Source organism: Nomascus leucogenys, chromosome 1a (genome assembly GCF_006542625.1).
Source record: "Nomascus leucogenys isolate Asia chromosome 1a, Asia_NLE_v1, whole genome shotgun sequence".
In the NCBI taxonomy this organism is placed as follows: Eukaryota; Metazoa; Chordata; class Mammalia; order Primates; family Hylobatidae; genus Nomascus; species Nomascus leucogenys.
Genome location: NC_044381.1, coordinates 97,692,049 through 97,718,864, shown reverse-complemented (window position 1 = coordinate 97,718,864; position 26,816 = coordinate 97,692,049). Strand labels below are relative to the sequence as shown.

The 26,816-nt window shown below is 39.2% G+C and overlaps 1 pseudogene; it reads right to left on the bottom strand.

Moving 5' to 3' along the window:
• The window catches only part of LOC100580041, a 115,948-nt pseudogene extending 91,217 nt beyond the window's left edge, over positions 1 to 24,731 (bottom strand).
• Between the last annotated feature and the right edge of the window lie 2,085 nt (positions 24,732 to 26,816).

Here is a 26,816-nt window from a genome sequence, read left to right as displayed (position 1 = left end):
TCATGAGGGTGGTTACCGTCATGCTGTTCTCATAGTAGTGAGTTCTCACAAAATCTGATGGTTTTATCAGGAGCTTTTCCTCCTTTTATTCGGCACTTCTCTTTGTTGCTGCCATGTAAAGAAGGACATGTTTGCTTCATCTTTTGCTATGATTCTAAGTTTCCTGAGGCCTCCTCAGCCATGCTGAACTGTGAGTCAGTTAAACCTCTTTCTTTTATAAATTACTCAGTCTTCGGTATGTCTTTATTAGCAGCATGAAACAAACTAATAGATTAAATTGGTACTGCAGAGAGTGGGGTGCTGCTGTAAAGATATCCAAAAATGGATAAGCAACTTTGGAACTGGGTAACAGGCAGAGGTTGGAACAGTTTGAAGGGCTTAGAAGAAGACAAGAAAATGTGGGAAAGTTTGGAGCTTCCTATAGACTTGGAGGGCTCAGAAGACAGAAAGATGTGGGAATCTTTGAAACTTCCTACAGACTTGTTGAATCGTTTTGACCAAAATGCTGTTAGTGATATGGACAACAAAGTCCAGGCTGAGGTGGTTTCAGATGGAGAATAGGAACTTCTTGGGAACTGGGACAGAGGTGACTCTTTAAAATCTTATGCTTTAGCAAAGAGACTGGTGGCATTTTGCCCCTGTCCTAGAGATCTGTGGAACTTTGAACTTGGGAGAGATAATTTAGGGTATTTAGTGGAATAAGTTTTCTAAGCAGCAAAGCATTCAGGAGGCAACAGAGCATAAAAGTTTGGAAGATTTGCAGCCTGATGATGCAGCAAAAAAGAAAAACTAATTTTTGAGGGAGAAATTCAAGTCTCAAGCTGGCTGCAGAAGTTTGCATAAGTAAAGAGGAGCTAAATACTAATCACCAAGACAATAGGGAAAATGTCTCCAGGACATGTCAGAGACCTTCATGGCAGCCCCTCCCATCACTGGCCTGGAGGCCTAGGAGAGAAAGATGGTTTCCTGGGCAGGGTCCAGGGCCCCCCTGCTGTGTGCAGCCTCAGGACTTGGTGCCCTGTGTTCCAGCAGCTCCAGCTGTGACTAAAAGGGGCCAAGGTACAGCTCAGGCTGTCGTTTCAGAGGGTGCAAACCCTAAGCCTTGGCAATTTCCACATGGTATTGGGCCTGTGGGTGTGCAGAAGACAAGAACTGAGCTTGGGCCCCTCCCCTAAATTTCAGAGGATGTATAGAAATGCCTGGATGTCCATGCAGAAGTCTGCTGCAGGAGTGAAGCCCTCATGGAGAATGTCTGCTAGGGCAGTGCAGAAGAGAAATGTCAAGTTGGAGCCTTCACACAAAGTCCCCACTGGGGCACTGGCTAGTGGAGTGAAGGCAAGAGACGGTCACTGTCTTCCAGACTCCAGAATAGTAGATCCACCTACATCTTGTGACTGTGGGCCTGGAAAAGGCACAGACACTCAATGCCAGGTGTGAAAGCAGCCAGGAGGGGGCTGTACCATGCAAAGCCACAGAGGCAGAGCTGCCCAAGGCCCAATCTTGCATCAGTGTCACCTCGTTATGAAACATGGAGTCATAGAAGGTCATTTTGAAACTTTAAGGTTTAGTGACTGCCCTGTGGGATTTCAGACTTGCATGGGACCTGTAGCCCCTTTGTTTTGGCCAATTTATTTCATTTGGAAAGGGTGTGTTTATCCAGTGCCTGTATGCCCCCTGAATCTAGGAAGTAACTAACTTGCTTTCGATTTTACAGGCTCATAGGTGGAAGGGGCTTGCCTTGTCTCAGATGAGACTTTGAACTTGGACTTTTGGGTTAATGCTGGAATGAGCCAAGACTTTGGGGGACTGTTGGAAAGGCATGGTTGTGTTTTGAAATGTGAGGACGTGAGATTTGGGAGGGGCTGGGAGTAGAATAATATGGTATGGATGTGTCCCCACCAAAATATCACCTTGAATTATAGTTCCCATAATCCCCATGTGTCATGGGAGGGACCCAGTGGGAGGTAATTTAATCATGGGGGTGGTTACCCTCATGCTGTTCTCTTAATAGTAAGTTCTCATGAGAGCTGATGGTTTTATAAGGAGCTTTCCCCTTTTTGCTCAGCACTTCTCCTTGCTGCTGCCATTTGAAGAAGGACATATTTGCTTCCCCTTCCACCATGTTTGTAAGTTTCCTGAGGCCTCTCCAGCCTTGCAGAACTGTGAGCCAATTAAACCTTTTTTTCTTTATAAATTACCTAGTCTTGGGTATGTCTTTATTAATGGTGCGAGAACGGACTAATACACTGACTTAGTTTTCTTTTTTTTTATTCTTTTATCATACTTGATCACCTTGAGGGGTTGATTGTGGTACAAGGTGGATTCAGTTGACTGGCTTCATTTCTGGAAGATTTTGTGAGGCCAATGCTCAGCTCCCAACTCCTGGACTGCATTGGGCCCGAACTTTGGTTTCTGTCTCTTAGGTTTAGTATTTCACTGTAGTTGGTTGGACTGAGGTGCTCCTGGACCGGTGGTCACTACACTCCAATGGGTGATGTCAGCCAAAGCATTTCATACTGCAGTGACAGCGGGATCTATCCTCATTTGCACATGCCAGTAGCAGTGTTAGTGGCAGCATGGTGGGGTACACACTTGTTGGATGTGGCAGGGTGCTAGTGGGTGTCAAGATGCCTGCCTCCCTGTGGGTGTTCATCACAGTGGCAGAGGCAATGCAGCTTGGAGGGGGGTGGGATGCCCATGTTGTCAACTTTGTGCATGGTCACTCTTGTGGTGGTGTTGGCTCAGTGGTGAGGAGCCGGCAGATGCAGGTCTGAAATATTTCTCTGTGCACTGCAAACAGGCGTGATTGCCCAGGGAAGGGGAGGACCTGCTGTTCTCTGTTCCTAGTTTCACTCCCATGGCAGTGCTGGTGCAAGGGTGTGGCACTAGCAGGGATTGGGCTGGCTGGCTCTGTGCCTGCAATTCTCCATCTGCAATGGCAGTTGGCGGGGAGAAGGGTGGAAGACTGCACTCTTGCTGCAGTAGGAGCAGGTTGGGCCTTTTCTCTGAAGGTCTGTTTGAAGTGTGCTAGTTGTCTTGGTCCCGTGGTGGCAGCTGTTTCACCTGGCTGCATTAGTCAGTCAACTTGCTCTTTTCCTTGAATGTTAACCTCAACCAAAAAGACCCTCACAAGAACACTCAGACTAATGTTTTACGAAATATCTGGGCACATTGTGGCTCAATCAAGTTGCCACATAATGTTAATAGATTTAGAATTTTAAATCAAACTTTGGAAAGCTAGCCACTGAGATAATATAATTTGTTACAAAACACACATCTTGTTTCTATGAAAATTAATTTATGACAGACTGAGTGCTTACTTTATGTCCTTTCCTGTAGAAATGGTTTCTAGATTTAACAGTCTTTTTTGTGAAATTGTAGGCCATAATCAATTAATAAATGGTTATTTTAAGAAGATACTTTCTCCACTGATGATCAATATTGGCAAAGTTAAATACATCCTTAGAGCTATAAAAGTATTTAGAAATACATGTGGTAAATTAAGGCCAAAATATATTGTATTCTTTTTTAAATTAAAAAATTAAAATTAACACATTGTAGTTGTGCATGTTTATAAGGTATAATTTCGTCTTTCAATAACTCTTTAACATACTGATTTTATTTCCTTTGGATTTTTACCCAGGAGCGGGATTGCTGAATCACATGGTAGTTCCATTTTTAATTTTTTGAGAATCTTCCATGCTGTTTTTTATAATGGCTGTACTAATGTACATTTGTGCCAGTGGTGTGTGAGTGTTCTTTTTTCTCCACATCCTCTCCAACACTTATTTTCTTTTGTCTTTTTGATAGTAGCCATTCCGACTGAAGTAGGGTAATATTATGGTTTTGATTTGCATTCCCTGATGATTAGTGAGTGGAGCATTTTCTATATACCTGTTGGCCATTTGTAGGTCTTCTTTTGAAAAACTGTTAAGGTGTTTTACCAATTTTTAATCTTTTTTTGCCATTTAGTTATTTTTATATTTAGGATATTAACCCCTTGTGAGATATATTGTTTGCAAGTATTTTATCTAATTCTATAGATTGTCTCTTTACTCTGTTGTTTCCTTCACTGTGCAAAAGCTTTTTCATTTTGCTGTAATCCTATTTGTCTATTTTTGCTTTTGTTGCCTGTGCTTTTGAAGTCTTATTTAAAAAATCCTTTCCCAGTTCAATGTTATAAAGCATTTTCCCCATGTTTTCTTCTAGTAGTTTTATAAAAGACCTACATTTAAGTCTTTAATGCATTTTGAATTAAATTTTTTATATGGTGAGAGGTAGGAGTTTAGTCTCCTTGTGCATGTGGATACCCAGTTCTCCCAGCACCATTTGTTGAAGAGACTGTCTTTTCTCCAGCGCATGTTCTTGGCACCTTTGTGAAAAATCAACTAGCGGTAGGTGTGTAAATTTATTTCTGGCCTCTCCGTCTATTCTGTTCCGTTGGTCTATGTGTTTTTATGCCAATACCATGCTATTTTGGTTAATATAACTTTGTATATAATTTGAAGGGTCTTCATAATAAATTCATTACAAATTATTTGCCTAGGCCAGTGTCCAGAAAATTTTTTTCATTTTTTTCTAGTATTTTTATAGTTTGAGGTCTTATATTTAAGTCTTTAATCCATCTCAAGATGGATTAATTCATCTTGAGATGGTCCAGTTTCAATTTTCTGTGTATGGCTAGCTAATTTTTTCAGTACTGTTTATTTAATAGGGTATACTTTCCCTGTTGTTTATTTTTGTTGACTTTGTCAAAGATCAGCTGGTTGTAGGTATGTGACTTTATTTCTGGGTTCTCTATTATATTTCATTGATCTACATGCCTATTTTTGTACTAGTATTATGCTGATTTGGTTACTATAGACTTGTAGTATAATTTGAAAAAATGCAATGTGTTTTCTTGGGATTGCATTGATTAATTGGGCTCTTTTTTGGTTCCACATAAATTTTAGAATAGTTTTTTCTAATTCTTTGAAAAATGACGTTGGTAATTTGATAAGGATTTCATTGAATCTGTAGATTGCTTTGGATAGTATGAACGTTTTAGCAATATTAATTCATCTTATCTATCAGCATGGCATGTTTTCCCATTTATGTCATCTACAATTTCTTTCACAATGTTTGTGGTTTTCCTTGTAGAGATCTTTCACCTCCTTGGATAAATTTGTTCCTAGGTATTTTGTGTTTTTGTGGCTACTGTAAACGAGATTGAGTTCTTGATTTGGTTTTCAGCTTGAACATTGGTAGTGTATAGTAATGCTACTGATTCTTGTATATTGATTTTGTATCCTGAAACTACTGAAGTCATTTATCAAATCTAGGAATATTTTAAAGGAGTCTTTAGGGTTTTCTTGGTATATAATCATATCACCAGTAAACAGATAATTTGACTTCCTCAGTTCCAAGTTGGATGCCTTTTGTTTCTTTCCCTTGCCTAATTGCTCTGACTAGGACTTCCATTACTATGTTGAATAAAAGTGACGAGAATGGACATCCTTGTCTTCTTCCAGTTCTTCGGACAAATATTTTCAACATTCCCTTATTTAGTGTGATGTTCAGTGTGGATTTGTCATATGTGGTTGTTATTTTGAGCTGTATTCCTTTGATGCCTGGTTTCACAAGGAGATTTTTTTTTTTTATCATGAAGTGATGTTGAATTTTATCAGGTGGATTTTCTGCCATCTATTGAGGTGATTGTATGGTTTTTGGTTTTAATTCAATCACATCACATTTGTTGATTTGCATATATTGAACTATCCTTTCATCCCTGGCATAAAACCCACTTTATCATAATATATTATCTTTTTGTTATGCTGCTAGATTCAGTTTGCTAGTATTTTTCAGAGGATTTTTGTATCTATGTTCATCAGGGATTTGGCCTGTAGAGTTTTTTCTGTTGTGTCCTTGCCTGGCTTTGGTGTCAGTGTGATACTGGCTTTATAGAATGAGTCAGCAAGGAATTCCTCCTTTTCAATGTTTTGGAATAATTTCAATAAGATTAGTACCAGCTCTTCTTTGTATGTGTAGTAAAATTCAGCTGTGAATCCATTTGGCCCTGGGATTTTTTTGTTGTTAGGAAATTTCTTATTACTGATTCAATTCTATTACTCATTATTGGTCTGTTCAGGAATTCTATTTCTTTATGGTTCAATCTTGGGAGTTTGTATGTTTCCAGGAATTTTCCCATTTCCTCTAAGTTTTCTAGTTTGTGTGTATAGAGGTGTTTGTAGTGGTCTATGATGATCTTTTGTATTTCCCTGGTGTCAGTTGGAACACTACTATTATCATTTCTGATTGTACTTATTTAATTTCCTCTCTTTTTACTATTGGTTAATCTAGCTAGCAGTCTGTCATGTTTTTAATCCTTTTCAAAGAACCATCTTTTTGTTTCATTGATTCTTTGTGTCATTTTTTGGCACTCAATCTCATTTAGCTCTGCTCTGATCTTTGTTATTTCTTTTTTTCTCCCAGTTTTGGGTTTGGTTTGTTCTTGTTTTTCTAGTTCCTTGAGTGTATTGGTCCATTTCACACAGCTGATAAAGACATACCCAAGACTGGGCAATTTACCAAGGAAAGAGGTTTAATGGCAAGGATAAACAAGTCACATCTTATGTGGATGGCAGCAGGCAAAGAGAGAGAACTTGTGCAGGCCAACTTCCATTTGTTTTAAAGCCATCAAGTATCATGAGACTTATTCACTATCCTGAGCACAGCAAAGGAAATACCTGCTCCCATGATTCAATTATCTCCTACTGGGTCCCCCCAACAACATGTGCAATTATGGGAGCAATGAGATGAGATTTGAATGGGGACACAGAGCCAAACCACATCATTCCCCTTCCGCCCCCCCACCACAAAATCTCATGTCTTCACATTTCACAACCAATCATGTCTTCCCAACAGTCCCCCAAAGTCTTAACTCATTTCAGCATTAACTCAAAAGTCCACAGTCCAAAGTCTCATCTGAGATAAGGCAAGTCCCTTCCACCTATGAGCCTGCAAAATCAAAAGCAAGTCAGTTAGTTCCTAGATACAATGGGGGTACAGGCATTGGGTAAATCCAGCCATTCCAAATGGGAGAAATTGGCCAAAAGAAAGAGGCTACAGGCCTCATGCAAGTCAAAAATCCAGCAAGGCAGTCAAGTCTTAAAGCTCCAAAATGATCTCCTTTGACTCCATGTCTCATATACAGGTCACGCTGATGCAAAAGCTGGGTTGCCAAGGCCTTAGGCAGCTCCTCCCCTATTGTTTTGCCAGTTACAGCCTCCCTCCTGGATGCTTTCATGGGCTGGCATTGCATGTCTGTGGCTTTTCCAGGCAAAAGGTGAAAGCTATCAGTGGATCTACCATTCTGGGGTCTGGAGGCCTATGGCCTTCTTCTCACAGCTCCACTAGGTGGTGCCCCAGTAAGGACTCTGTGTGGGGGCTCCAACCCCACATTTCCCTTTTTCACTGCCTTAGCAGAGGTTCTCCATGAGAACCCCACCCCACAGAAAACTTCTGCCTGGGCATTCAGGTATTTCCATACATCTTCTGAAATCTAGGTAGAGGTTTCCCAGCCCCGATTGTTGAATTCTGTGCACTCACAGGCTCAACACCCCATGGAAGCTACCAAAGCTAGGGGCTTGAATTCTCTGAAGTCATGGCTGGAGCTCTAGGTTGGTCCCTTTCAGCTGCAGCTGGAGCATCTGGGATGCAGGGCCCCAAATCCGCAGGCTGCACACAGCATGGGGACCCTGGGCCCAGCCCACAAAATCATTTTCTCCTAGGCCTCTGGGCCTGTGATGGGAGGGGTGTCATGAAGACCTCTGACATGCTCTGGAGATATTTTCCCCATTGTCCTGGGGATTAACATTCAGCTCCTCATTACTTGTGCAAATTTCTGCAGCTGGCTTGAATTTCTCCTCAGAAAATGCATTTTTCTTTTCTATCACATTGTCAGGCTGCAAATTTTCTGAACTTTTGTGTTGTGCTTCCCTTATCAAACTGAATGCCTTTAACAGCACCCAAGTCACATCCTGACCGCTGCTTAGAAATTTCTTCCACCAGATACCCTAAATCATCTCTCTCAAGTTAAAAGTTCCACAAAACTCTAGGGCAGGGGCAAAATACCACCAGTCTCTTTGCTAAAACGTAACAAGAGTTACCTTTGCTCCAGTTCCTAAAAAGTTCATCATCTTCATCTGATACTGCCTCAACCTGGATTCCATTGTCCATATCATTATCAGCATTTAGGTCAAAGCCATTCAACAAGTCTCTAGGAAGTTCCAAACTTTCCCATATTTTCCTGTCTTCTTCTGAGCCCTCCAAACTGTTTCAACCACTGCCTGTTACCCAGCTCCAAAGTTGCTTCCACGTTTTTAATATCTTTTCAGCAGCACCCCACTCTGCTGATACCAGTTTACTGTATTAGTCCATTTTTATGCTGCCTATAAAGACATACCCAAAACTGGCCTATTTACAAATGAGAGAGTTTTAATGGAGAACTCACAGTTCCATGTGGCTGGGGAGGCCTCATAATCATGGTGGAAGACAAGGAGAAGCAAGTAACATGTTACATGGATGGCAGCAGGCAAAGAGAAAGAACTTGTGCAGGCAAATTCCCATTTTTTTAAGCCATCAAATGTTGTGAGACTTATCCATTACCATAAGAACAACACTGGAAAGACCCACCCCCATGATTCAGTTATCTTCCATTGGATCCCTCCCACAACACATGGGAATTATGAGAGCTGCAAGATGAGATTTGGGTGAGGATGCAGGGCCAAACTATGTCAGTAAGATTAGGTAGTTAACTTGAGATATGTTGGTCTTTTTGCTGTAGGCATTTAATACTATAAACTTTACTTTTAGCATTGTTTTTGCTGTGTCCCAGAGGTTTTTTTATGTTGTGTCTCTATTTTGATTTGTTTCAGAAAATTTTTTGATTTCTGCCTTAATTTCATTGTTTACTCAAAGGTTATTTAGGAGCAAGTTGTTTAGTTTTCACGTACTTGTGTAGTTTTGAGAGTTCCTCTTGGCATTGATTTCTAATTTTATTCCACTGTTGTCTGAGATGATACTTGATATAATTTTGATTTTTTTTGAACTTATTGAGATTTGCTTTATGGCCAAGCATATGGCTGATTTTGGAGAATGTTCCATGTGTAGGTGAGAAGCTTGCATTTTCTGTGGCTTTTGTATGAAATGTTCTAGAAATGTCTACTAGGCCCATTTGGTCTACAGCCTGGCTTAAGTCCCCAGTTTCTTTGTTGATTTTCAGACTCAGTGATCTGTCAAGTGATATCAGTGGGTTATCAAAGTTCCCCACTATTATTGTATTGCTATCAATCTGTTTTCTTAGATCTAGTAGTATTTGTTTTATGAATCTGGGTGCTCTAGTATTGAGTACATACATATGAAGGATAGTTAAATCTTGTTTTATTGAAGACTTTATTATTATATACTACCTTTTTTGCCTTCTTTTTAATATTATTGGTTTTAAGTGTGTTTTAATCTGATATAAGAATGGTTATTCCTGCTCCCTTCATTTTCCTTTTACATCATATATCTTTCTCCACCCTGATATGATTTGGCTTGTCCCTAGCCGAAACTCGTCTTGAGTTCTAACTCCCACGATTCTCTTGTGTTAGGGGAGGTGATTGAATTATGGGGGTGTGTCTTTCCTGCATTGTTCTTGTAATAGTGAATGACTCTCACGAGATCTGATGGTTCTAAAAATGGGAGATTCCCTGCACAAGCTCCTTTTTCTTTTTCTTTTTTTTTGGCCCAATTTTTATTTTGGCCATGCTGGCAGCTGATTAGATTGTGCCCACTCAAATTAAGAGTGGGTCTGCCCTTTCCACTTGACTGACTCAAATGTTAATCTCCTTTGGCAACACCCTCACAGACACACCCAGCATCAATACTTTGCATCCTTCAATCTAATCAAGTTGACACTCAGTGTTAACCATCGTACACCTCTTTGTTTTGAGTCTGTGTCTGTCTTTAAATTCAATTTGCCACTTTGTGGCTTTTGTGTGGAATATTTAGGCTATTTAGATTCAAGGTTAATATTGATATGTGAGGTTTTGTACCTGTCATAAAGTTTTTAGCCTGTTGTGTTGGAATTTCAATGCTTTCTGGGATTATGAGTTTTGTATTTATGTGTCCTTTTATGATGGCAAGTATCATCCTTTAGTTTCCATGTTGAAAACTCCTTTGGGCTTTTCTTGTTGGGTCATTCTACTATCAGTGAATTTCCTTAGCATTTGTTTGTCTGAGAAAGAATTTATTTTCCTTAACTTATGAAGCTTGATTTGGTAGGATATAAAATTCTTAGCTAGGCATGGTGTCTCATGTCTGTAATCCCAGCACTTTTGGTGGCCAAGGCAGGAATATCGCTTGAAGCAAGGAGTTCAAGACCAGCCTGGGCAACAAAGTGAGACCCTGTCTCTGCAAACAAACAAACAAACAAAAAAAGAAAAAAAAATTGGAAAAAAAATCTTGACTGACACTTCTTTTCTAAGGAGACTAAAAATATGCTCCCAGTCTCTTCAGGCTTGTGGGATTTCTGCTGAGAAGTCCACTGTTAGTCTGTTGGGATTTTCTTTGTAGGTGATTAGGTAGTTTTCTTGCCACCCTTGGGAATTTTTCCTTCATATTCACTTTGGATAGTATGATGACTATATGCCTTGGTGAGGTTCTTCTTGCAATGTACCTTCCAGAAATTTTCTGAGCTTCTTGTGTATGGATGTCTAAATGTCGCCCAAAACCAGGGAAGTTTTTTGAATCACTTCCTCAGATAAGTTTTCCACACTTCAAACTTTTTCTTCTCCCTCTCGAATACCTATAAACTCAGAGGTTTGGATGATATAATGTATGTTGTGTAGGGTCTTTTGGCTTTGGTTCTGGGTGCTTTCAGTGGCAAAGGGTCTGTATATGTTCCTTTGTTATAGGTAGCCTTTTCATGGTTACTTTTCCAAATGCCGGTTGGGTAGTGATGTAATTGGTCTGTGAACAGGCTCACTGCCTCCTGTGGCGCAAGGGTAGTGAGAGTCTCAGGAGGTGTGTCTCATTCCCCAGTGCTGTGCTCTTACGTCAGATTTTCTTTGGTCTTGTGCAGTTCAACCTCCAGTCCAATAGGTGGTGCTTATGGGTAAAAGCTGGATGCAGGCAATGCAGATGGGTACACACTTGATCTTTGTGTACTGGGAGAAGTGCTCTGTTTCTTCACACAATGGGCTGATCTGTGGAATGTTCAGTGGTCTGAGCTCTCTGCTCAGCCGCAGAATGGGGGAACCAAGATAGGTGGTGCCAGACCAGGCAGGCCCATATGCATGTCCCCCAGTGGCAGGTGCAAGCATCAGCTCTGAGGGGGTCCAGTGGGCAGCTGCCAAGTGTACGTGGTGTGCCTCTGCTGTCCTATGTTCTCTCCATAAGAATGGGGGAGGATGGCCTAAATTCCTAACCTATAAGAGTGGATGCTCCAAATGCCTGCAGATATATCTGGACATCAAGTGGAAAGAGTACAGCTGCACCAAGTTCTCTGCACCAGAAGGGAGGGACAGCTCAGTCTTGTAACCCAAAACAATGAATGTGCCAAATGCCTGGAAATACGTCCTGGCAAAGAGCAAAGATATCGTTGTTGCAACAAGGTCTTTGCAGGGGAGGATAGGGCCAGCTCAAGCTCCTAATTTGGGGTAGCAGATGCCCTTCAAATTTGGTAATATGCCTGGGGAAGGAGAAGAGAAACGATTGCCACAACAAGGTAGTTGCATGGGAATGGTAGGGCGACTGAAACTTCTAATCTGTAGAAGTGGTTGTGCCAAATACCTCCAGTTACATCTGGGTGTGGCATAGAGGGAGTGCTCCTGCACCAAGTTCTTCATGTGGGAAGAGAGTGGCAGCTCAAGCTCCTATTCCAAGGGGGAAGGTGCATCAGAAACCTGAAGATATGTCTGGATGTGGAGCAGAGAGTGTGCCACTGCAACAAGATCTCTGTATGGTCCAAGCTAATAATCCAGGTGAGCAGCTGCTCTGAATGCATGGAAATATGCCTGGATGTAGAGTGGAGGAAGCACCACTGCACCGATACCTCTGCACAGGAAGAGAGTGGCGGCTTACACTGCTAATCCAGGTGGGCAGGTACTCCAAATGCCTGGACATATGCCTGTGCATGGAGTGAAGAAACTACCACTGCATCAGGTTCTCTGCATGGGAAGGGAGGGGGCAGTTTAGGCTGCTAATCTAGGCAAATGGGTACTCCAAATGCCTGAGAATGTGCCGTGGATGGGGCACCACTGTACCCACATCTTTGCAAGAGAAGGAAGGCTTGGTTTACGCTCCCAATTCAGATGAACATGATTGGGGTCTCCCTCTCCCCCACTCCTTGCAAATGGTAGGGTACTCTCCCCTGAACGACCAAGGGTGTAGACTGGGGCATCCAGCAATAACACATGCGGACCAATTTCAGGTTGCAAAGCTGTCCCTGGCTGCAAGTCTTACTATGCAGGAGAAACCTTGGCTTCAGCAACTTTTCTCCTGTTCCAGTCCTGCAATGGGAGAGAGCCCGATCCAGCATCTAATGCTGCTGGCATGCACTCCACACTTGCTGCTTAATTCTGGCTATGAGGGCCCTTCGCCTGCTCCAGAGCAAGTGCTCCAATCTCTGGCCTGAGGCTAACATGCCTGCAGCAGCTGCTGCTGTCAGGTTGCCAACCATGACTGACTGTGTGAGTCCAGATTAAAAATGGCATCCTCCTCTCAGTCCTGGGTCTGGGAAGATGCTTGCAGCTTTTACCAGCATCATTCCCTCTCTCTGTCTCACAGTATCTCCCCAGGGTAGTCCCAGGGCTTGGGAGAAAAAACGTGTTCTCCCTCAGCCTGGAAGGCACAGATTCCTAGTGGAAAGGTGAGTTACAGAGGAAGACTCTCTGCCCTTCTCAGGTACTGGGGCTTCAACTCACATTTATCAGGCAAATGTCATCATGGGGGCTGTTTGTTCACATTCTCTTCCCCAGGATCTGAAATGTGCTTTGCTAGGAGGCTGTTTGTCCACATTCTCTTCCCCAGGATCTGAAATGTACTTTGCTATTCTGGTGAATTCCTATTTTTCTTCTTGAATTACAGCTCAGAGTTAATCTTTACACACGATTTTTCTATTTCCAAGTGTCTGTAGCCTGCTGAAAGCCTCTAATCTGCCATCTTTTTGGCAGGTGTGGGAACCTTGTTTTGTTGATTATTTTCTCCGTGGTGAAGAAACTTTAGTTTGATGTAGTTCTCCTTTATTTTTGCTTTTGTTGCCTGTCGTGGACTACACTTTGAGTAGCAAATATCTAATCCACTGAAAAAGGCATGATATTCTTTCATTATCATAAGCCTTTCTTTTAAGGAGAATGTTACATCCAAGATAAGAAAAAAATTGATTTTGAAATTTTGTTTTGGATCATAGCCGGACTGCTAGTGAGATATATAGGTAAATTAAATCTTCTTTCCCCTTTTTATGGTAATTTAATGTTGGAGAAGTTGATTTCAGAGTCAAGAAACTACAATTGGTTTAACATCAATAATATAATTTTATCAAACAGCATTGCTTCATGTTTTGTCAAAGAATTTCTTACTCATTTAATTCTTTTAAAGGCACTATCGATTGAATTTTGGTTCCTGCACATTTTATATTTAGCATAAATAATATCTATATGGTAGGAGACAGCAACATTTTAATGGCAGTTAATGTTTGTACTGTCAGAATTTCCATAACAAAAACAATCAATTGCCATATTAAGTGGATGATTGCACAGTAATCTCTAAGTAATACTTACCTTGTATATTACTAATGGGAAATGAATATTCATTACTTTACATCATCATGAAAGTATTCATAGATTTGAATCAAGAATTCAGCAATACTGTTCTAATATAGTAAACAGATGATATGAACTGTACTATATAGCATCAGATTTAACCTTTGCACTGACACCAACAGAAGACTTTTTGCTCACATTTTCAGAGGTTTATCTATCAGTACACTAGTCAGAAATGCAGTTCCCCATGTAAAAACACAGGTTATTTAGATGTTTCACTAACAAGATCTTTGATTATCAGACTTGTTGGTCCTTTGTCAGGAAAAAGTTTCAATATACTGATGTTTGTTGGAAGATACAGTGTTGCTGTCTGCTAAAAACTTTTCACTATAAATAGAAAAGTTGTCTGTTTTCTGAATCAATAATGTTAAAATAATAATCTGACAGTAGTTCAAAATAGTAAATCTGTCTGTGATGTGTATGCTGCCCTTTGAATATGGAGTCCTTGTGTAGTATGTAAATGAATAACCCTGCATGGGAGCCCTGGCTGCTTCCCTGGGCATGTGTCATCCCAAGGCTGTTTTCTCATGGCACCCCATATTGAGATTGCAGTTATACTGGATTGATCTCTACTTTCCAAATTAACCGCACAAAGTCAATTGTAGAGAACAGTGACACTTGAAGTTTAGTGCAGTTACCACAAGCAGGAGGGATAAGTTCCATGCAGGTTTCTATATGGATGCCTCTTGGAAGAGAAGCTGATGTGTGTAGGTCCTCTCTGCACGGAGCTTGTAGGTCACCTCTTGAGCAGAAAGAGGGGAATGCATGAAGGTCTTTGCATGATGGTCTTTGTATTTAACAGCCATCTTGTAGTTAGCAGACTGGGGCCTGTGTCTCAGGCTCCATAGATTTATCCAGTCCTAACAGCAGATTTACCAACACAGTGCTCAAAACAAAGGAAATCGGACAGGGATTTATTCCTTGCCTAAAGGCCACATTCCCTCAATATTTGTACTACACTCAGCCTTGATTTCCACGTTACCTTAACTAGAAGCGGAAGTGCATAATACATGTGGCATCTTTGGAAGGGACCTGTGGTATCATCTAGTCCAGTCGCCTTTCCAATGCAGTAATACCATTTCCATCTTCTTTAATCAACTATCATCTCTTTGAGGGTTTCCAGTAATAAGCTGCTCAGTAGCCCATTTCATTCCAGTCCATTTCAGGACCCCAGAACCCCAGATCTAATTACTAGAAACGTTCTTCATATATTTGGTTTTCTTAATTTTTTATTTAATAAATTATTTAATTATAAGTTCATTATTAATTTCCTTATAATATCATTATTCAATTCGAATTACCTTTTCTGAAATGGTACAAACTTTGATCTCTTTAAAGCACAGTTATCAAAGCTGAAATTGAAGTTCATATATAGCTGTAAATATATGGAGGTCAAATATAGGATTATGGAATTTCACAATTTGAGAAAATTATATAATAGTTTGCATAGTATTTTCTTTACCTTTTCCTTCACAGATGTTAAATATTGTACTCCCCTTTGTTAGTTTTAAATATCTAAAGAATCTCTTGTAGCATGTATCAAAATACCACTGAAAATAAGTTTTCTACAGAATGAAACTGATTGTATAGAAATGTTCAGGGTCATTTAGTCTAATTAGCAATGAAGTCAATCAATATGTACTGAATGCAGTGGATGACTATAGAAATAATTAAGCTAATTGTCTTTAGGGAAAGTGTGCAGGTTTCTTTTCCAATTTGCCATGCTGTGTCCGAGGCTGCCTTTCCCCCTCCCCTTTCTAGTTCTTTTTATGTTTCTTTTGTGAGATCAGTAAAGATCCATGTCAGAATTTAAATTAGGTTCTTATGGGAACTCTGACTCTATCCTTTCTTCTTCCCTTTTAACCAGGCCACCCTTGCCTTTTTTTCTTTATGAAAGATTTGGGCTTAGCTTGAATAAATCATCACTGTGGTTCTACTGGCATGCTAATGAGACAAAGTGAGGGTACACACTGGTTGGAGAGTTTTGCTGGCCAACTATATGTGGGTTAGACCATGTGTGCTGAGGATTGCTGTGTGCTGGGGTGGCTGTTTGATAAATTTGGGTGCACTATTCCCCTCATTTATATTTGGCGGGGAGGAGTACTGGCAGAGAATGTGAAAAAAAAGGGACGATTTCAATCAGGCTGTGTAGGGACTGGGGATGTGTGTAGAGCACTCTTTCTACTGGGCACCCAGAGAGGTCAAGGCCTGGAGTATTACTCATAGCTTTTCTCAAAAAGCTTTCCCTACCTCTTAAATGCTTTATCTAAAATAATTCTAGTGAGACATTTACTAGGAAATTTGGAATCATAGTGAAAAGAAATCCTCATGGTTCTACTTTTTCTGTGATACTTCCTGGACCCTTCAGCTATCTTTTGCCTATGTATAACAGCAAATACTTTGGGAAGAAAAAATCAACGCATATTAAATGAATGTCTGTGGAGCATTGTTGCAGGGAAATGATCAAGTCTAAGAGAAAGTCTGTCTTCTAGTAATTTATAATCTAAGTAGAGGAGGAAAGATGAAGAAGTAATGCATAAAAAAACGATTCAGGCCCAGTGTGTTTTCTTAAAAAGGTAAAAAAAAAAAAAAAAAAGAAGAGTGTGTGTGTGTGTGTGTTTGCGCGCGCCATGTGACACCAAAGAAAGTTCTGTACATTACAACAATACATTAGAAAGATAACAATGCTAAATATTGTGCCCCTTAACTTTGTCTATTGTCTACATGTTCTGATAATGCCAGCTTTTTGTTCTATATCTTCAAACTACACTTCCCAGTTCATTTCTTTATCCTGTATATAATGTGTCTTTTTTCTCTGTTTTTAAGATTTTTATCAATGGTGTTTAGCAATTTGGTTATATTCCTTAGCATTTTTAATGTTTCTTTTGATGTTATTCATTAAGCTTGGATCTGTGGATTATGTTTTTTCCATAAAATTTAAAAGATATGAGGGCCATTGTTTATTCAAACATTTTTTTCTGTTCATTGACCCTCTTCTTCTTGTACTCCACTTACATATTTGTTAGAATACCTGATATTTTCCACAGATCACTGATGTTCAATTTCTTTTGTTTGTTATTTAGTCTTTTTTTCTGTGTTCTTTATTTTGGACAGTTTCTATGGCTATGTCTTTAAATCACTGACCTTTTATAGTACCTATTATGATTTTAATTCCATTTAGCGTATTTTACATTTTAGATGTTATATTTCTTCATGTCTAAAACTTTAATTTGGGTCCTTTAAAATATATTCTATTTCTTTTCTTAGCATGCTCATGTCTTTCTTTTCCTTCTTGAAATATGAGACATTTTTAACATCCTCGTTCATTAGTTTCATCATCTCTGTTTCTGAGACTGTTCCCATTGACTGATATTTTCCCTTATTGTAAGCCATAGTTTTCTATTTTTTCCAACCTGGCAATTTTTGATTGGATGCTAGCCATTGTGAATTGTACTTTGCTGGTGCTAGATTTTGTATTCCTTTTAATACTGTTAGATTTTGTTTTGGTTTGCAATGTAACTTTGTAGCAATTGGAATCTTGAAAGGTTTGCTTTTAATTTTGTTAGGCCTTTAATCTATGGCTTGATATAGCCCTCCTACTTAGGCAATACACTTCTGAAGATTTTACTCAATGCGTCATCAATTATAAGATCTATTCACTCTGGCAGGTGTGCGCACAACCTATCCTCAGTTCTGTGAGCTTAGGAAATTGTTTTGATTACTCTCTTCCAGAGGCTTTTCTTTACTGTGTAGTTTCCCTAGCCACAGACTCAAAAGTATGCCTCTGCAGATTCGTGGAACTCTGTCTTTTTTTGTAGCTCCCTCCTCTCCTGTTCTCTTTCTTGTGTAATTCTAGCTGTCTTAGTTTTCGCAAGCTTCCGTCTCCTCACAGCAAGATGCCCAACTCTGTTTGAATTTTCCCTTCCCCCCAACAGCCTTTCTTCCCTCCCTGTAGCCTGAAACTGCCTCTTAGGACCTAAGCCTGTGGAATAGTAGGGCTCATTTTGCTTGTTTCCCCTTTTTCATGGATTATGTTGTTGAATTGCTTTTCATCCAATGTCTGAAAATTGTTGTTTCATATACTTTGTCTGATTTTGTAGTTGCTATGATAAAAAGGTAAATCTTGTCCCTGTTTTTCTATCTTGACTAGCAAAATCTCTACTGTTGTTTTAAAAACATATTTTCTAGTAAGTTGTGGTGATTAGAAAATATACTCTATCACCCTAGTCTTTTGCAGTTGTTGAGGCTTCTTTTGGGGCCTTTATGGTATTTGCCTTTGTGATATGAATTATTGAAAAGGTGTATTAGGATTCACAGTGTTATTGTAAATTTGTCCATTTCTCCTTATCTTTCAAGGTTTTGCTTTTGATACTTAGAATTTATGCTATTAGAACTATTCGGGTTTTGTTATTGGTTGACATTAAATTTACTATTGCTTTGTTTTCTTAGTGGATTGAATCTGTTGAAATGCAAGTGACCATCTTTATTACTGGTAATGTTTTTTTGCTTAATGCCTATTTTCACTGGTTTTAATATAACTTTTTGTTTTCAGAGCTCATCTTTTTCCACATCCTTGCCAAAACTTATTTTTCATCTTTTTTTTTTTCGAGACAGTGTCTTGTTCTGTCACCCAGGCTGGAGTGCAATGTCATGATCTCAGCTCACTGCAACCTCTGCCTCCTTAGTTCAAGCAATTCTCCTGCCTCAGCCTTTCAAGTAGCTGGGATTACAGGTGCATGCCACCACACCCACCTAATTTTTGTATTTTTAACACAGACAGGGTTTCACCATGTTGGCCGGGCTGGCCTCGAACTCCTGACCTCAACTGATCTACCCTCCTTAGCCTTCCAAAGTGCTGGGATTACAGGCATGAGCCACCACATCTGGCCTATTTTTCGTCTTTCTGATAAAAGCCATTCTAACAGGTGTGAGGTGATATCTCACTGTGGTTTTAATTTGCATTTCTTTGATGATTAGTGATGTTTACCACCTTTTCATATATCTGTTGGCCATTTATATGAATTCTGTGCAAAAATGACAATGAAGATACTTTGTTCATTTTTAAATTGGCTTATTTGTTTTCTTGTTATTGAGTTGAGTTCCTTAAATATATATATATAGAATATCAGCCCCTTAACAGATGTATGGTTTGCAAATAATTTAATCTGTGGATTGTCTCTCTACTCAGTTAAGTTTTTTTCCTGTGAAAGAAACTTTTTAGTTTGACATAACCTCATTTGTCTATTTTTAGACAGAAGAAGCTTTTTAGTTTGACATAACCTCATTTGTCTATTTTTACTTTTGTTGCCTATACTTTTGAGGTAATATTCAAAACATTATTGCCCAAACCAATACCATGGAGCTTTTTCCCTATGTGTTTTTCTTAATAGTTTCACAGTTTCAAGTCTTACACTGAAGTCTTTAATCTAACATTTTGAGTTGATTTTTGTATATGATTTGAGAGAAGAGCCCAATATTATTCTTCTCTATGTGACTAGCCAGTTTTCACAATACTATTTATTTAAATGACAATTGTTTCCCTGTTTTGTATTTTTGGCACCTTTGTTGAAAATCAATTGACTGTAAATATGTAGGTTTACTTTGGAGCTCTTTATCCTATTCCTGTAGGTGTCAATGTGTCTGTTTTTATGCCAGTACCATGCTGTTTTGATTCCTATAGCTTTGTAATATATTTTGAAATCAGGGACCGTGATTTCTGTGGAAAATGCCATTGAAATTTTGTTGGAGATTGCATTGGATTTGTAACATGGCTTTGGGTAGTTCTTTTTTTTTTTTTTTTTTTTTAACCAAGTCTTGCTCTGTTGCACAGGCTAGAGTGCACTGGGATGATCTCGGCTCTCTGCAACCTCTGCCTCCCAGGTTCAAGCAATTCTCCTGCCTCAGCCTCCCAAGTAGCTGGGATTATAGATGCCTGCCACTGTGCCCAGCTAATTTTTGTATTTTTAGTAGAGATGGGGTTTCACCATATTGGTCAGGCTGGTCTCAAACTCCTGACCTTGTTATCCACCCGCCTCAGCCTCCCAAAGTGCTGGGATTACAGGCATGAGCCACAATGCCCCTGCCTGGCTTTTGGTAATTCTATAGTTTGAATGTTTGTTCCCTCCAAAACTCACATTGAAATTTAATTGCTGTTGTAATAATACTAGGAAGTGGGATCTTTAAGAATTGATTAGGCCATGAATGCTCTCCCTTCATGAATAAACAAATGCTGTTATTTCGGGATTGGTTTTGTTATAAAAGGATGAGTTCAGTTCCTTCTGTCTCTCTGTCACCCTCTCTTTGCCCTTATGCTATGTTATGACACCTCAAGAAAGCCCTTGCTAGATGCCGGTACTGTAGTCTTACACTTCCCAGGCTCCAGAACTGTGAGAAATAAGTTTCTGTTTCTCATAAATTATGCAGTCTGTGATACTCTGTTATAGTAGCAGAATGCAAAGATATAAAATTGGTATCAAGAAGAGGGGCTGTTGCTGTAACAAATATCTGAAAATGTAGAGGCAGCTTTGAAATTGAGTAAGGAGTAGAAGCTGAAAAAATTTAGAAGAGCAGGTTAGGAAAAAACCTAGGTTGCTGTAAATGAGGTATTAAGAGTAATTCTGGTGAGGGCTCAGGCAAGAAGAGCTGTAGCGAAAGCCTGAAACCTCTTAGAGGTTACTTAAGTGGTTGCCATCCTAATGTTGGTAGAAATGTGGGCAGTTAAGGTAATTCTGATGAGATCTCAGAAATAAAGATCAAGGTACTGGGGTACCGGACTGTGGAGGGATGGTCATCATCTTTGTTATAAAGTGGCAAAGAACTTGGCTACACTGTGTCCATGCCCAGGCAAAGCAATGAACTAGGATATCTGGCTGGAGGAATATCTACGCAGAAAAGCATTGAAGGATCTATGTGGCTACTCTTAACTGCATATGGTAAAATTCAAGGAAAGAGAAATGATTTAAAGGTGGAATTAATAATTAAAATGGAAGCAGAATGAAAAGATGTGGAAAATTATCAGCCTGGCAATGTAAAAAATTTTAAAAGCATGTTTGGGAGAGAATCCTAACGATGTTGCCAAGTGACTGCTGAAGGGATTGATATGGCTAGAAAAATGTCAGGCGCTATTCACTAAGACAATGGGAGAATGACTCCAATGGCATTTCAGAAATCTTTGGACCAAGCCAGGGTCTTGAGGGCAAGGTTTCTGCGGAGGGGCCCAGGGCACCCATGGGGCTTCAGCTTTTGCTGCCCTGTCCCTCCTCAAGTATCTGCTCCTCACATTCTAGAACAACACTTCTCCACTGCCCCAGCTATGGCTTAAGAAGGCCCAAGTGCTGTTCTGACCACCACTGGGGATGGAACAGCTGTGAATGTAGGCAGCATTCACATGGTGCTAACCCCGGGGAGGTGCAGAGTACATGAATTGTGGGACCGTGGAGGTCTCAACCTAGGTTTCAAAGGATGTATTGAACAGTCTTTGGACCCAGATGAAAACCTGCCACAGGGAAATAGCTGCCAAAGAGAATCTCCACTAGAACTATGCTTACTGGAGCCCTGGGGGTGGGGGCAGCCCACTCCAGAACAATAGCACTGCCAGTGTGCAGTGCCAGCCTGGGAGAGCTGCAGGTATGAGACTCTAACCTGTGGGAGCTACTGTGTGGGCTGAGCCCAACAAAGCCATAGGGCAGGGCTGTCCAAGGCCATGGGGACCCAATTCCCATTCCAGTGTGCATGTCAGGTGGGACATAGAGGCAAGGAAGATTATTCTGGAGCCTTAAGATTTGATGTTGTTCACCCTATTGGGTTTCGGACTTACTTGGGACCAGTTACCCCTTTTTTTCTTGCCTTTTTCTCCCTTCTGGAAGGAGAATGTCTATCTTGTGTCTATCTGACCATTGTGTTTTAGAGGTAGACAACTTGTTTGATTACGTAGGCTCATGGCTGAAGAGCAAGTTGCCTTAGGATGAATTGTGGCTTGAATCTCACCCATATGATGTTGAAGATGAGACTTTGGACTTTTGAGTTTGTGCTAGAATGCATTAAGACTTTTAGGGCTATTGAGATAGAATCAATATCTTTTGTATGTAAGAAGGACATTAGTTTTGGGGAGTCGGGTGGAATGCTATGAATATTTGCCTTAAAGTGGGACCTTTAAGAGGTAATTAGGCCATGAGGTCTACACCTTCATGAATGGATTGATGGTTTTTTTTTTATTTTTTATTTTTTTGTGGGAGTGGGTTTGTTATAAAAGGGTGAGTTTGGCTCCCTTCACTGTCTCTCTTCCCTCTCTCCCTCTCTCTCCCTGTCTCTCCCTCTCTTTGCTCTTATGCCATTTTATGACATACCAAGAAGGCCCTTGTTCCATATGCCAGCACCTTGATCTTGGCCTTCTCAGACCCCAGAACAGAAATAAATTTTTGTTCATTATAAATTGCTCAGTCTGTGGTATTCTGCAACAACAGCACAAAAGGAACTAAGCAATATAGTATGGACATTTTAACACTATTTATTCTTTCAATCCTTGAACACAGGATATCTTTCCATTTATTTGTGTATTTTTCAATTTCTTTCATCAATGTTTTGTAGTTTTCAGTATACAGATCTTTCACTTTCTTGGTTAATTTACTCCTAAGTATTTTATTTTTTGATGCTATTATAAATTGTTTTATTATTTTCTTTTTCTGATAGTTTATGGTTAGTGTATAGAAATGCTACATACTTCTGTGTGTTGACTTTGTGTTCTGCAACTTTACTGAATTCATTTATTTATTTATTTTTGGTGGAGTCTTTAGGGCTTTCTATATATATGATAATGTCATCTGCAAACAAATTCAATTTAACTTGTTCCTTTTCAATGTGTATGCCTTATATTTCTTTCTCTTGCCTAATTACCCTCTCTAGGACTTCCAGTAATATATTGAGTAGAAATGGTGAGAGTGAGCATCCTGGTCTACTTCTTGATCTTAGAGAAAGAGCTTCCAATATTTGACTGTTGAGTATGATGTTAGCTGTAATGTTGTCATATATGGCCTTTATTATGTTGAGATACATCTCTTCTACACCTAATTTGTTGAGAGTTTTTTTGTGAAGAGATGTGGAATTTTGTCAAATGCTTTTTCTGCATGTAACTCAGATTTTTCTTAATTTCAGCATTTAAAAGGACTTTTTACAACTTCAGGGGAAAGATACTTCTTTTAATGTTAAAATCACAAAGAGTTCTCTTTTTTGAATTTACAGAAATTTACATTCCAAAGCTTCTAAAGAAGCGTCTCTAATACTAATACCTTTTTTAAAATTTAAATGTAAATAGTTATACCTGGGGATTACTATTAACTGTTAAAAGACAGTTAATATTTTCTTGAAAATTCCCAACAGAACTCAAGCTTAAACGTTTACAAATAAGCTGTTAAGACCATTGTTCTGAAGAAAAACTTAAACTGTTAGACTTAGTGTACTCACTTTCCTTGCTCATTTAAAGTGAGATTTTGTAGTCACTCAGTGAGGAAACTTTTTATCTGTATCACATTTTCTAAACATATATAGATGCCAGGAAAAAAAGTGGACACATGCTTTTATCTGAATAGTTTTAAACTAGTGAATTAGTGTTTCATTCATGTAACTTTTCAGATTTAATAGTTGACAATGTAAACATTGAGTTTTCCCAAAATTGTTTCTAAATTTCGTGTGTATTTCATAAAAGGGAGTTTGATTTGGTGAACATGAGCTAAAACTACAACCAAACCTCACAATGAAATGTTGTTTTGGAATAGTTCTTCAAAAAGTTAGTTATAGCTAATTTCTTAATAAATATGTCTATTATAATACATAATAAATATTAATAAATGATTATATCTTTTTATATTGTTTCTTGTCAGACTTTTCCTATATAATTTCTCCATGCAATTTCAGCTAATAATTTGGAAGATGAAAAGAATATTTTATCAGTTCTCAGTCACTTTTAGTCCCTTCTACTTTGCTTGCAGAATAAGAGCCAGCAAAGTTTTAAAGGCCATTTCACATAGATGCAAATAGAGCTAAAATTGTAGAATATCGACACATAAAAAACAAATGGCAAATTTCAAAGACATTTTGATGACAGAAGCTAGTAACTTTGTAGTCAACATAAATTGATGGGAAAAGATTAATTGAGATCTTTGATCCTTGATCATGAAAAAACACCAAACAAACCCTAGAATAAATATAGCCGAATAGAAAGCATTCAAGATACCATTCTGGAGTTCATTCTTTTGCATATCATAACCTGTTGGGAGATGCTGAAATAGAGGCATAAATGAAAGTATCAAGTAGTCACATCTGTAAAGTTTGTGGTTTGTGCAGTGTATAGTCTTCTGTAACCTTAATAACCAATGTCCTTGATTTTATACTGGTTATCTTTAACTCGGTTGATTTCCTATGGGTGTAGAAAGGCACTTTGGTAAAGAATCCTGCCGTCAGACTTTATGTTGCCTCCTTGTGTCACTCTTTGTCACTAAATCTTCAATTTATCAAGAATAATCCAACTTTCTGCTGTTACTAGCTTATATTTTCTAATATTAAAATTAGGAGAAATACTGCCAGAGTCTCCTAAGAACTCACCTCATATCTTCCATTCTTTTTCAGGATATAAGAAATGACTATTCTGAGTGTAATATGCTTATTATAGCACATTTGTTGAAGTGATCAATAAATAATTGGGACCTCCTCAGTATCATATCACTGATGCATTTTAAAGAAACAAGCAGAGATTCATTGAATGCTTGCTTTTCCCAGTAAATTGATTTGGTACCAACTGTGACAGCTGGAGACCACCTTGGCCACAGATCCCCAAGAGAGTTCCTGTGGTAGGCAAGTATCTCCAAGACCTGTGGAGTTACAATTTCTGGCCATGTCGACGTCTGATTGATTTTTTTTTTAAAATTATTAATTTTATTTCTTTTAGTTGAAAGTGTTAGGCTTTTTCTTTATTCTTTTAGTGTTCTTGTGAGAAATTACAAAATATAACATTGATTTATTGAAATTATTAGTGAATAATTTTTCTCCCTTCCTGGGTGAAGCAAGGAGCTTAAAACGCTTAGCTTTATTTACATTCTTCCTAACCTATGTGTTATTATTTTTTTGCTGTCAATGTTTATTGAGATTTACTCACAGGTGCAGTGGCGTGATCTTGGCTCACTGCAACCTCTGCCTCTGGGGTTCAAGCGATTCTCCTACCTCAGCCTCCTGAGTAGCTGGGACTACAGGTGTTGGCCAGCATGCCTGGCTAAATTTTTGTATTTTTACTAGGGATGGGGTTTTACCATGTTAGCCAGCATGGTCCTGATCTTCTGACCTTGTGATTCGCCGGCCTCAGTCTCCAAAAGTGCTGGGATTGCAGGTGTGAGCCACCACGTTTGTCCAGGATTTTCTATTTCATAAATGGTGTTGGGAAAACTGGCTAGCCATATGGAGAAAACTGAAACTGGACCCCTTCCTTACACCTTGTACAACAATTAAGTCAAGGTGGATTAAAGACTTATATGTATGACCTAAAACCATAAAATCCCTAGAAGAAAACCTGGGCAATACCATTCAGGACATAGGCATGGGCAAAGACTTCATGACTAAAAGACCAAAAGCAATGGCAACAAAAGCCAAAATTGACAAATGAGATCAATTAAACTTAAAGAGTTTATGCACAGCAAAAGAAAATATTACCAGAGTGAACAGGCAACCTAGAGAATGGGAGAAATGTTTTGCAATCCATCCATTTGACATAGGGCTAATACCCAGAATCTACAAGGAACTTAACCAAATTTACAAGAAAAAAACAACCCCATCAAAAAGTGGGTGGAGGATATGAACAGCCACTTCTCAAAAGAATACATTTATGTGGCCAACAAACATATGAAAAAAAGCTCGTCATCACTGGTCATTAGAGAAATGCAAATCAAAACCACAATGAGATACCATCTCCTGCCAGTTAGGATGGCAATCATTAAAAAGTCAGGAAACAACAGATGCTGGAGAGGTTGTAGAGAAACAGGAATGCTTTTACACTGTTGGTGGGAGTGTAAATTAGTCAAACCATTGTGGAAGGCAGTGTGGCGATTCCTCAAGGATCTAGAACCAGGAATAAATTTGACCCAGCAATTCCATTACTGGGTATATATGTAAAGGATTATAAATCATTCTACTATAAAGACACATGCACACGTATGTTTACTGCAGCAGTATTCACAATAGCAAAGACTTTGAACCAACCCAAATGCCCATCAGTGTTAGACTCGATAAAATGTGGCACATATACACCATGGAATACTATGCAGTCATAAAAAAGGATGAGTTCCTGTCCTTTCCAGGGAGATGGATGAAGCTGGAAACTATCATTCTCAGCAAATTAACACAGGAACAGAAAACCAAACACCACATATTCTCATAAGTGCGAGTTGAACAATGAGAACACATGGACACAGGGAGGGGAACACTGCACACTAGTGCCTGTTGGGGAGTGGGGAGCTAGGGGGTGGAAAGCATTGGGAGAAATACCTAATGTAGATGACAGGTTAATGGGTGCAGCAAACCACCATGGCACGTGTATACCTATGTAAAAAACCTGTATGTTCTGCACATGTATCCCAGAACTTAAAGTATTAAAAAAAAAAAGGCAGATAATAAACCTCACAGCAAGGGCCTTATGTAACTGGTTTCCAAAGCCTCTTCCTGGAAGCTTCTAGGATATTCTTTTTATCTTTGGTGTGTAACAAAATTTTGTAGAGGTATTTCTATATATTGGTCTTTGTCATTCATTCTGCTCAGCATTTACTTATTTTAATTTGGAACTATGTGTCCTCGGTCCTGGGATGTTTACGTCTTCATTCTTACCTAATTCCATCTACCTACTATCTTTTAGAGATTTTAGCAAATTTCTCGTCTGCTGATGGCTTTGTCTTCCTTTCCTAGTGCTGAGATAACTGCCCTCCATATTTCTTTGCT